The 12,261-nt window shown below is 33.4% G+C and overlaps 1 pseudogene; it reads left to right on the forward strand.

Moving 5' to 3' along the window:
- The first annotated feature begins 782 nt into the window (after positions 1-782).
- LOC111997008 (ribonuclease 3-like protein 2) lies at positions 783-3,738 on the forward strand (annotated as a pseudogene).
- Positions 3,739-12,261: the final 8,523 nt, after the last annotated feature.

Consider the following 12,261-nt stretch of genomic DNA (forward strand, 5'->3'; position numbering starts at 1 on the left):
GTAATAAGATGTATTAAATTTTAAGTTATTAGTTGAGGTGGTACTTATTATTGGTGGCGCAAAAGAGGTTCTTTAGGCAGCTACGGACAGAAGGTATTCTCAAAAGTTAAGAGAGAAATTGATAGTCAACCATTTCCCATGAAATTTATTTAAAAAAAAAAAAAAGGCTAGAAGATTGGTGGAAAAACAATGCCCAAGAAAATTTAAGAAGAAAATTAGTGGCTGACAGACTGACAGTGAAGCATTGCAATTGCAGGCAAAACAGCAAAAATGAAAACAAAAAAAAACAGAAAGAGAGAAGAAGAAGAAGAAGCAGCAGGCAAAACAGCAAAAATGAAAAACAAACCCNATACTATGAAATTAATATACTTAACATTCTAATTTGTAAAAGTTCAACATTCTACTTTTTTCTTCTTCTTTTTTTATGCAAGCATTTGTCTAAATTATCTTAAGCCATGCCTAAGCCTATTTGACTACCCAATAAACTTTTTTGATGATTAATCATATAGATTTATAATTCAGAGATCTACAGCCATTGCAGGGCACTTTCCATTCAATCACAGAACCTTCAGTCATACCCAACAACCCCAATTTTCAAACCCAAGAAAAATTATCAAGCTTTACAATCCATAATAAAACTTAGTTATCAAAAGGATCAAAATTGAAACAAAACAAGACCTAAAGGGAAAAAAAAAAAAAAAAAAACAGAGAGAGAGAGAGAGAGAGAGAGAGAAGAAGAAGAAGAAGAAGAAGAAGAAGTTGGTCATTTAGGAATTCTGTATATGGATTCTCAGGTACCTCCACCTCCTCCCTCAAGTCTGGTGCTTGGTTTCTATTTCTTGTTAGGCTTTGCTTTTTTAATAAAGTATTGTATTTCTAAAAAAAAAAAAAGAAACCAACATAAGAGCCGTGGAAAAAATACTCTCCTTCAAGTTTAAGGACAAGAAGCTTCCACAAGAGGCACTCACACACCCCGCCTACCACAAAAACAACAACAACAACAACCGCGAGTCGCTTAGGTCGTACTAGCGGCTTGAGTTCGTAGGCGACGTGGTGCTGGGACTGGCCGCGGGCAAACACTTGTACCCAGAACACCCTAGCCTCAGTCCAGGACAGCTCACAAACCTGCGCTCCGCCAATGTCAGCAACGACAAACTCGCGCGGGTCGGCGTCCGCCACGGCCTCCACCGCTACGTCAGGCACAACAATAATCTTGACGACTCTCTTCTTCATGAGGTCTAACAAAAGCTTCTCAGTTTTCTTTCTTTTTCTTTTTCTTCTTTTACAATTATTTGTTTAATATTTACACTAGTGTTCATGTAAATGTGCATGTCAGCTTGTGTTACCAACTGTAAAGTAGTATCGGGAGGCTTTGGGGATATGACTCGATAAGTGGTAGGTGTAGGAGAAGCCATTTGTCTTTCCAGTATTCCAGTCATAGTTTTTGATCTATCTCCCGTGCACCCTCCATCTGCAACCAAGTGAAATCACCAATTAACTCATCCAAGTGAGATGCATATGCCTCCATGAATGATGTATCTAGCTTTTAAAATTTGTGCTACCAAATTATTTGGTGATGTGAGTTATCGTGAACATTATTTTTAGCTAACAATGCCAAATTCAAAGTATGAATGTCTCGAAATCCCATGATCTTGCTCCATTTCACTCAACTAGTGTGATTCTCTTCCTTTTGTTGACCCCACCAGAAATTGCTACATACAGAATATATCTCGATCTTTTCACACCCACTTTGGGAATTTACATCTACCCATTGCATGGGTAGGCACAGCTTAATTTGGGCAATCGCTTTGATTAAAATTAACAAGTAATTACTTGTTAATTTTCTTTTTCTTTTTCTTTTTATTTCTTAGGGTTAATGCTTTTTGGTTTATTATTCTGAATGTTTGCAATTGTCTACTACATTATATATAGCAAGCATAACTTGTACAGAAAACACCGTAGGGTAATTCTTTTTTTCTTTAATTATTTGTTCGTTAGTTACATTTTGTATTATTCTTAATGTTATTATCTCTCTCTTTTTTTTGTTTTCTTTTTTGTTTGATAACTTGGCATATCATTTTAAATTTATTGGTCCGCGTTAAACATTACAGTTTTTACTTAACAAGTGTAAAAGGCTATATAGAGAGAGAGTGTGAGAGATTTGGTCCAAGTTCAAGTCCTGCAAGTTGTAATTATTTTAGAGCAATATTAGAGATAAATTTGTTCACAACCTTTTACACAAGTGATTAAGGTAGTAAGTTGTGATTAGAGCAACATTGCTTTCATATGGATCCATCACATGGATCCACGTATCGTTAATATTATTTTATTATTTACCAATTACAATAAACCACATCAACAATTGTGAATAATTTTGTGTCTTTAGATTCATTGTTCCAATTTTATTGATTTTTTAAAAAAATATATATATATATTCCTAATAATAATAATAACCTAACACTCTACCTTTGTGGGAGAAGTGCACCTTGAGCTAGAGGTCATTTGGCCTAAAATTTTTTTATTTTTGTCCCTAAAAAATTTACAAAAGTTTATCCACACTGTTTAAGTTGCATAGTGGTTTCGACATGGCAGATTGAAAGATTGAGGTGTTGTCCAATAAATTTATGAGCAAAATGATGGAAGTACACAATTAACACTTTTTAAAAATGTTAACCTTATTATACACAAACTGTTTTACACAATTTTACACACTCCAAAAAGTAATTAAAATTATGACTTCAGTTCGTTTTTGTAGTGAATATATGAATCGAAGGCACCCTTTGAATGCAAATAAACATTGATATTATGCTTTTAAGAGTTTATAATTAGAGCTATGCTTGTTATACACAATGTGTATAAATACACGCAATATGTTATTATAATTTGAAAATGTGACTTTACAATGTGTTTTACAGGATTTTCCCTTATAATTAACTATTTTGGTGTGGATCTGTATATAATTTTGGAATTATCTTTGACTAAAATTTGTTCAGAATTTGAACAATGATTTAGGCAAATTGTTAATTCTACAGATTGAAGAGTTTGCTAATGAAGTCAGTGAGGAAGACGACATCATTTTATATGGATCAATTAAAGCCCCAAAGATTCTTGCTGACATTGTAGAGTCTTTGGCAGCAGCTATATATTTTGATCTCAATTTCGACCTGCAAAAATTATGGGTGGTGCGTATCTTACTTCTCTTTTCTTATCAGGCAAAAATGAATTGTCTTTTTTTCTTTTTCTTGTTTTGAACATTTGCTATCTCTCTCTCTCTCTCTCTCTCTCTCTCTCTCTCGATATTGAATTCATCATTGGTTGTTTTATATTTGAAGATCTTTAGGGATCTCTTGGAACCTATTACGACATTGCATGAACAGTGTCAAAAGCAGGGGAGGAAAGTTGACATTAAGCCCGGGAGGGAAGGGGCAAAGAATATTGCTCCTGTATATGTCGATGGTGTGTCTATTGCCTCATGTTCTTCTGATCAATCTATGGACATTGCAGTGCTTAATGCAGCAAAACAAGCATTGCTCAAGTTATCGAAATCTATGACCACTAACTTACAGGATTGAGAAGGAAGAGGGTCTAAATCAATACAAGAAATATGTATGTTCTGCTCAAGTACCTATAGATGGTGGTTTGTCTATTGAGGGAGAAGAAAAGTAAGGAAAAAGGGAAGCAGAAAATTCTGCTGCTTCATGTATTATCCGTGCCTTATTAGAGTCTAATAAAATATGAAAGTAGAAGCCACACCTAATCTTCTACCATGAGTCATGATTGTTGAACTTATAAAGATTGATGTGTGTTGTATTTATTCAGATGATTTGGACAAACAAAGCTACATGGAGCACAATAGTTTGTCCATGTCAATTTTACCGATTACATGTATATCAGGTGTCAACAATAAATGGATATTTATAAATTCCTAAATAAATATGTGCTTAAATTGTGTCAGTTGTTATCTTTGGTTCAGCTTATATGTTGTTTTAGCACAAATGATCCATTTGTCTAGCATTGTTTTCTAAACTTCTTAACGTGAAAAGATATTGCTTTGATGCTGACTACTTTCCCTTCTAATTGGTCATATTTGAGAATTTGCTATGTTTCTTAATAGTATGCAAGTCAGGGAATTTAAGAGTTGGGACGGCAAGAGGAAATGCTCTCCTATACGAACCCATGCAATAGTAAGTAACATGTAATTTATCCACCATTTTCTAAATAAACTCTCCAAAATAAGCACTCAATCTCAAATCATTTCTGCCATCTCAAGATGCTAACAAATTTGATACACACCCTTACCCAAAAAAAAAAAAAGGCTAACCCCTTTCTCCTACACCCGTAGGTGATTTAGCAACGTTCATACATGCTTGAAACAGTAGTAATTTATCAAAGTTTGAACATGTTCTATTACATAGCAACAAATTTTTCTATTACAAACTAAATTGAAACAGTAGTAATTTATCAAAGTTTTAAGGGATCCATTGCTTGAATCATGCTTGCTTTGGAACTAAAAGTTCAAGATTTGATTTATTTTATCTCAGAAAAAGTGCAAGATAATTGATATTGAGTAAGGAACATTATTAGGAGTACTAAATGATTGCAGTTGGTTTAGAATCTTTAGATGGAGTTTTCAAGATACACATACATGCATAAGCTCCCACTTTGGTGGTCTAATAGCAAAATATTTCCCATGTTGTGATGTTCTACGAGCAAAGGTGGGGAATAACCCCTTCTATGCTTGGTGGACTATTCACAAGAGGTCTCAATGATCTCAGGAGGTGACCCATGATCGAACTTGCACAATATACCAAAAGAAGTGAGGAGACAAGGACCATGGTTAGGGGTAGAACCAGGGGCGGAGCGAGAGGGGGGCGAGGGGGGGCAAGTGCCCCCCCTAAACTTTCAAATTTTTTTAGTACTAATATGGTACATATATTACACATTCCCTCCCGACACAAAAGACATTAGGTTGTAGTTGTACAGAAAATGCAAATCCTACTGCCATAAGGAAATAGGAATCATAGGGGAATGGGGCTGACCTAATAATGATTAAACAAAAAAAAAAAAAAAAAAGAGGGTCGTACTGCCAAATGAAAAAGGAATACACTACCTAATACTAATATTAATAGGACTCTATAAATATATATATATATATATAGTATAAAGTAGTAAAGGATGCCTCACATTTAATAAAAAAAATAAAAATAAAAAATTTCTTTTGATACCAGTCTCTTTCGATTTGTACCTTAGAATTTTTGTTGAGTTTTTAAAAGCATTCAACACTTAAACGAATTGGACAGCTTGTTGAAAAGATGGTAGAAATGAAAAATGATGTTTCATATCCATTGGTTTACTCGTTAGTGACCTTGGCATTGACCTTACCTATTGCAACAACTATTATTGAAAGACCTATTTCAGCAATGAACATAGTTAAAAATCGACTACGCAATCGAATGAAAAATTAATAGATGAATGATTGTTTAGAAAGATATATTTAAGACTACTGAGTGTGAAAAAATCATATAGCGGTTTCAAAATATGAAAATCGTCGAGGGCAATTGAATAAATTAAGCTAGATGTGAAAAACCAAATTAAAGTTTACACTTTATGTTAGATTCTATATGACAATTACATTAGCATATAATTGCTTATTTATTTTGTTATTAATACTGATTAATTTTTTTAGATTAGTTTTTTACTTTTAATCTTGCCCCCCGACCTAAATTCCTGGCTCCGCCACTGGGTAGAACCTGTTATGGTTGAAGATTTATTGATTTGTGATTGTAGCAGCTAGCTTGAGACCGTGGCAGAGAAGTGTATGAAGGACAACAAATATGTTGTACTTGTACCTCTTAAGTCATATGCTCTACTTGATTAAGTTGATGTTCACTACTTATCTTTTTTGAAGAAAAAATACACGAATTGATTGAAGAAATAAAATAGAGTAACTCATTTTAGAGTTATTAAAAATCAATGATGTAGAAAATTTTATTTTTAATCCTCAAAACATTATAAATGTATCAAATTAGTCATTTCACGTTAGGAAGATTTGCTTACATAGCAAATTCCAACAAAGTGACATGATATTTCATTATAGCAGCAAAGTTTTAAAAAAAATTTAAAAAGCTAAACTTGTTATAACAATCTTTTGAAGCTAGGAGAGAGAGAGAGCTCAATATCACTTGGTTAAAGTAAATCCCACAATAAATTCATATAATCAAGAATTTTTAAATTAAAATATTACATAAAAGAAAGTATAGCGAAATTATTATAGGTGATAAAAGTCCAACCAATAATTACATTAGAGTAAATCATTTTGCAGTTATTAAAACCTATCCATTTATTATTTATTATATATTGAATTAAATGAGTATTTCAAATTTTAGTACATTGGTAATAACTTGAAATATATGCTAAATACTACATATTAGTCATTAATCAGGTGCGTGCTAGTTCACCTTTTCCCAAAAATACACACTCAACCGAAAACAAAGCAACAAAAATAGCAAAGGATAAGTTATGACTATGAGGATATGATTAGGACAGTCCTACTCATTGTGGTGGATTCATTTTTACAACCAATGGAATATGCTTCATTAAGCAATGTTCAGCCACTTTAGAGGAACGGAAATTCTGCATGCACACACCAGGATTGCTTTTCGGCATTAAGTGCTGTCAATCTTGAGGGCATTTTCTTTGGACTTAAGTTCGTCCCATAGTGCTGTCAATTTGTATAAGTAAGGAACATATTAGAGGTACTTTTAGCGAAAAAATTATTTTTGCTAATTTATTTTACTATTTAACCTTTTTTTTTTTTATTTACAGATTTCATTGCACTTTGTAGTACTATTTATGAGTCTTATTGTACTACTTTATTTAACTTTTACCTTCATTTGCATTATTTTTAGTAAAAAGTTTTTAATTTCAGTAAAATAAATAGATCCCAAACAGACTTTAGATATGAATTTAAAATATTATATATTTTAATTTCAGTAAAATAAATAGATCCCAAACAGACTTTAGATATGAATTTAGAATATATTATATATATATATATATATTAAGAAGATTTAGAAAGTTAGTTATAATTTTAAAAAATATTAAAAATACCCCTAATCTAATTAGATATTCTTTATTCTTAAAAAATAAAAAAAGGGAATTAAAATTGTAATTAAACAAAAATTAAAAAAACTACCACAAAAACTATTTTTCTTAAAAATTAGCACACTCTCTACTTAAATATATTTCGTGTGCATTTAATACTCTCTTTTTTTCCCCTAAAAATTAGCACACACTAAACCTAGCAGTTTTTCTTCATTTTAAAACCTAAATTTTAGTTTCTTAAAAATTTTAGTAAAATTTACATTAAACTCAAGATAAAAAAAGAGTCTCATTGCACATGCGAAATGCATGTGATGAGGCTAGCATGCATTATAGAAACATATAATCTATATTCCATTTCATTCATTTCTTTTTCATTTTTTTTATTACTCAAATACATTCCATTTTTTTTCAGCCCGTTCTTTTCTATTCCTTTATGATTAACTCGTTTTATTCCATTTCATTACCCTTATGAACTCTCAATCAAAGGCTTAGTTTTATTCAATGTTGCTATTACTTTCTTTTTACTCCATTTCATAACAAATAACAACAAAGGAATTGTACTTGTTGAGTTTGTTTGCATTGAATCCACGCCATCCTAAATCGTATTCTTTCCTTAGTTGGGAATCCCTGATGTACTACAAATAGGGGTGTCAATTTGGGTTAGCGTGTCGGGTTCGTATCGTGTTGAGGTAGGAGTATTCGACTAAATGACTCAACCCTAACCCAACCTATTTAATAATCGTGTCATGATCTTTCAACTCTAACCCGACTTGTTAATAAGACGGGTTGACCTGACCCAACCCATTTGACACGTTTAATAAACGAGTCGTGTTGAGTTGACACGAATGAAACACAACCCATTTCAACTTGCATAATATTAAATATAACATTTATCTAGAAATAATTATTTTTACATCCCAAAAAGCAGTACATATACTTCAAGTTTTCAACCCATATTCAAAATAATATAATTCAACAAAAATATAACATTCATCTAGAAATAAGTTCTTTACACTCCAAAAGAAGTGCATACACTTCAACCCAAATTCAAAATAACAAAGTTTCACAAAATAAAATAACATAGTTCAACAAAAATATAATATTCTTGGAACTCGCCAAATGCTAAGTATCAATATTGAAAGAATTTGAGCAAACAGTAGACTAATCCTGACTATGACCACGATTATCATCCATAGATTCTTTGTTGATGTCCAAATTCATAACATCTTTCACAAGCTCATCCAATTTCATTTGTGTAAGTTCTATGCCACCAAAAAAAAAAAAAAAAAAAGTATTAGTAGTTCTAAGGTCTGTAAAGTTTCAATTTCCAATTATATCCCTTGTAAATTTTTGTAATTACTCACTTTTCTTATTAAATTTAAAATATATGTTGGATATAAAAGGTATTTGACAAATCTAAAATAAAATAAATATTTATTTGTTATATGAGTTAAACGGGTTGTGTTAAGTGGGTCATTTCGGGTTGACACAAATAAATTGGCGTGTCAAACGTGTCTATTGCGGGTTATACGGGTTGACCCATTTATGACCCGTTTTTTATCGTGTCGCTTTTGGGTCGACCCGTTTATGACCCAAACCCATTAAGACCCAACCCTAACCCGAAAAAACCCGTGTCGGGTTCATGTCGTATTCGCGAGTTGGGTCGAACATTGACACCCCTAACTACAAACCCTTTTTTCACATGCCAACACAATATATAATAAAAGCATCAAAACCTCCTCATTCACTTCCATGAATTAGCAAGTTGGTCATTTAGGAATTTTGTATATGGATTCTCGGGTTTGTCCCGTGGAGGAGGAGCCTCCTCCTACATTTCTGGAGCTTGGTTTCTATTTCTATTTCTGGTTAGGCTTTGGTTTTTTAATAAAGTATTGTATTTCTAAAATGGAGGAGCAAAAGTTTCTTCCTCCTATAATTTTGTTGCTTTATTTCTGTTTCTATTTCTTCGTATGCTTAGCGTTTTTTATCCTTTGCTTTAGGTTTTGCTTTTTTAACAAAGTCTTGTATTCCTAAAAGAGATTAAATTCTATAAGGATGGGGTGTAAAACCTATGTTTTACACCATCTAATAAGTGATTGCCACATTAGCATTTTATTTAAAATTTATTAAAATCCAATACATCCTATCATACCTAATAACATCTCAATAGATTCCTAATTTGGTTGGATTTATATATGGGTATTAGAATTGATTGAGTATGATTGTGTTTATTCTTAAATATGTGATAAGTTGATGTGGCATGTTAGGATTGGAGGTGTAAAACATGGGTTTTACACCACATCCTTATAGAATTTAATAATAAAGTCTTGTATTTCTGAAATAAAAAAAAATAAAAAATAAAAACTTCACCAAGAAGAAAAAAACAACATAACAGCCGCGGAAAAAATACTCTCCTACAAGTTTAAGGACAAGAAGCTTCTACGAGACGCACTGACACAAATCTACAACAACAGCGGCAAGTCATTTACGTCGTGGCTTGAGATCCTAGGCGACGACGGGATCGTACTCACCGTAAAGCAACACCTGTCCTCAACATACCCTAGCCTCGACCCAGGACAGCTCTTATCCCTACGCGCAGCCAACACCAGCGACGAGAAACTCGCGCGCGTTGCCGTCCGCCATGGTCTCCACCATGTCACCTCTCTTCTTGATAAGGTCTAACAAAATCTTCTCACTTTTCATTCTATATATATATATTGCCATTTGCCATATTGTTTGTAAATGAAAAACAACGAACTACATTAATAATTGTGAATAATTTTATGTTTAAACCTAAATTTTAGTTTCTTAAAAATTCATTCCTGGTAACCTCCCTAACAATAAATAAATTCAAATAGTAAAATTTACATTAAACTCAAGATAAAAAAAAGAGTCTCATCGCACACGCGAAATGCATGTGATGAGGCTAGCATGCATTATAGAAACATATAATCTATATTCTATTTCATTCATTTCTTTTTCATTTTTTTTATTACTCAAATACATTCCATTTTTTTTTCAGCCCGTTCTTTTCTATTCCTTTATGATTAACTTGTTTTATTCCATTTCATTACCCTTATGAACTCTCAATCAAAGGCTTAGTTTTATTCAATGTTGCTATTACTTTCTTTTTACTCCATTTCATAACAAATAACAGCAAAGGAATTTACTTGTTGAGTTTGTTTGCATTGAATCCACGCATCCTAAATCGTATTCTTTCCTTAGTTGGGAATCCCTGATGTACTACAAACCCTTTTTTCGCATGCCAACACAATATATAATAAAAGCATCAAAACCTCCTCATTCACTTCCATGAATTAGCAAGTTGGTCATTTAGGAATTTTGTATATGGATTCTCGGGTTTGTCCCGTGGAGGAGGAGCCTCCTCCTACATTTCTGGAGCTTGGTTTCTATTTCTATTTCTGGTTAGGCTTTGGTTTTTTAATAAAGTATTGTATTTCTAAAATGGAGGAGCAAAAGTTTCTTCCTCCTATAATTTTGTTGCTTTATTTCTGTTTCTATTTCTTCGTATGCTTAGCGTTTTTTATCCTTTGCTTTAGGTTTTGCTTTTTTAACAAAGTCTTGTATTCCTAAAAGAGATTAAATTCTATAAGGATGGGGTGTAAAACCTATGTTTTACACCATCTAATAAGTGATTGCCACATTAGCATTTTATTTAAAATTTATTAAAATCCAATACATCCTATCATACCTAATAACATCTCAATAGATTCCTAATTTGGTTGGATTTATATATGGGTATTAGAATTGATTGAGTATGATTGTGTTTATTCTTAAATATGTGATAAGTTGATGTGGCATGTTAGGATTGGAGGTGTAAAACATGGGTTTTACACCACATCCTTATAGAATTTAATAATAAAGTCTTGTATTTCTGAAATAAAAAAAAATAAAAAATAAAAACTTCACCAAGAAGAAAAAAACAACATAACAGCCGCGGAAAAAATACTCTCCTACAAGTTTAAGGACAAGAAGCTTCTACGAGACGCACTGACACAAATCTACAACAACAGCGGCAAGTCATTTACGTCGTGGCTTGAGATCCTAGGCGACGACGGGATCGTACTCACCGTAAAGCAACACCTGTCCTCAACATACCCTAGCCTCGACCCAGGACAGCTCTTATCCCTACGCGCAGCCAACACCAGCGACGAGAAACTCGCGCGCGTTGCCGTCCGCCATGGTCTCCACCATGTCACCTCTCTTCTTGATAAGGTCTAACAAAATCTTCTCACTTTTCATTCTATATATATATATTGCCATTTGCCATATTGTTTGTAAATGAAAAACAACGAACTACATTAATAATTGTGAATAATTTTATGTTTCTAGATTTATTCTTTCTATTTTATTGAAAAACAAGCCAAACACTCCACCCATTTTGTGTGGGAGAAGGAAGTGCAACATGAGCTAGATTGGTTTAAAAAGTTGTAATTTTTTGTTATACCATGTTGTGTATGCTAGAGTGGATGCGGAAGAGGAAGCATAGAATAGGAACATCAAGAACACGAGGGTTACGTGGTTCAGCCTTGACGGCCTACATCCACGGAGGAATCCCTTAAGGACTACATCTTTATTGTATAGGAGTGTAGTACAATAACCTGTGTTACAATGAACCCTAACATGAGTATATATAGGCGACTAAACCCTAGACTACTAGTACAAGCAGGAATGGGCTTGGGCCTATTACATTGGGCTAATATATGTTTAATATATATCTCTAACACCCTCCCTCAAACTCAAGGCGGAAGCTCAATGAAGGCTTGAGGTTGGATAAGCATGAGAAGATCACTTGGAGATGCTTTTGAAGAAACCACAATGAAGAATGTGCCAATTGACCATTTTCGGAGCTTCAAATGAAGAAACGGAGTCCAAAATTGGAATCTACGCGAAAAACTGAGCAAGATAGGCCATTTTGGAAATTTTGACTTTTGGTCAAAGGTCAACGCAAAAAGTCAAAGTCAACTGGTCCAGGGTCAAAGTCAACGGATACTGGTCCGGGTCGGTTCCGGGTTTTCGAGTCGGGTCACGGATCGGGCAGCAGAGCCGCTGACGTCATCCTATGACGTGTCGCTGACGTGGACTAGGGCTGATGTGGCAACGGCTTGCGTGGCGCTGACGTGTCAAGATGATGTC

This window comes from Quercus suber, unplaced genomic scaffold, assembly GCF_002906115.3.
Source record: "Quercus suber isolate HL8 unplaced genomic scaffold, Cork oak 2.0 scaffold_65, whole genome shotgun sequence".
NCBI lineage: Eukaryota > Viridiplantae > Streptophyta > Magnoliopsida > Fagales > Fagaceae > Quercus > Quercus suber.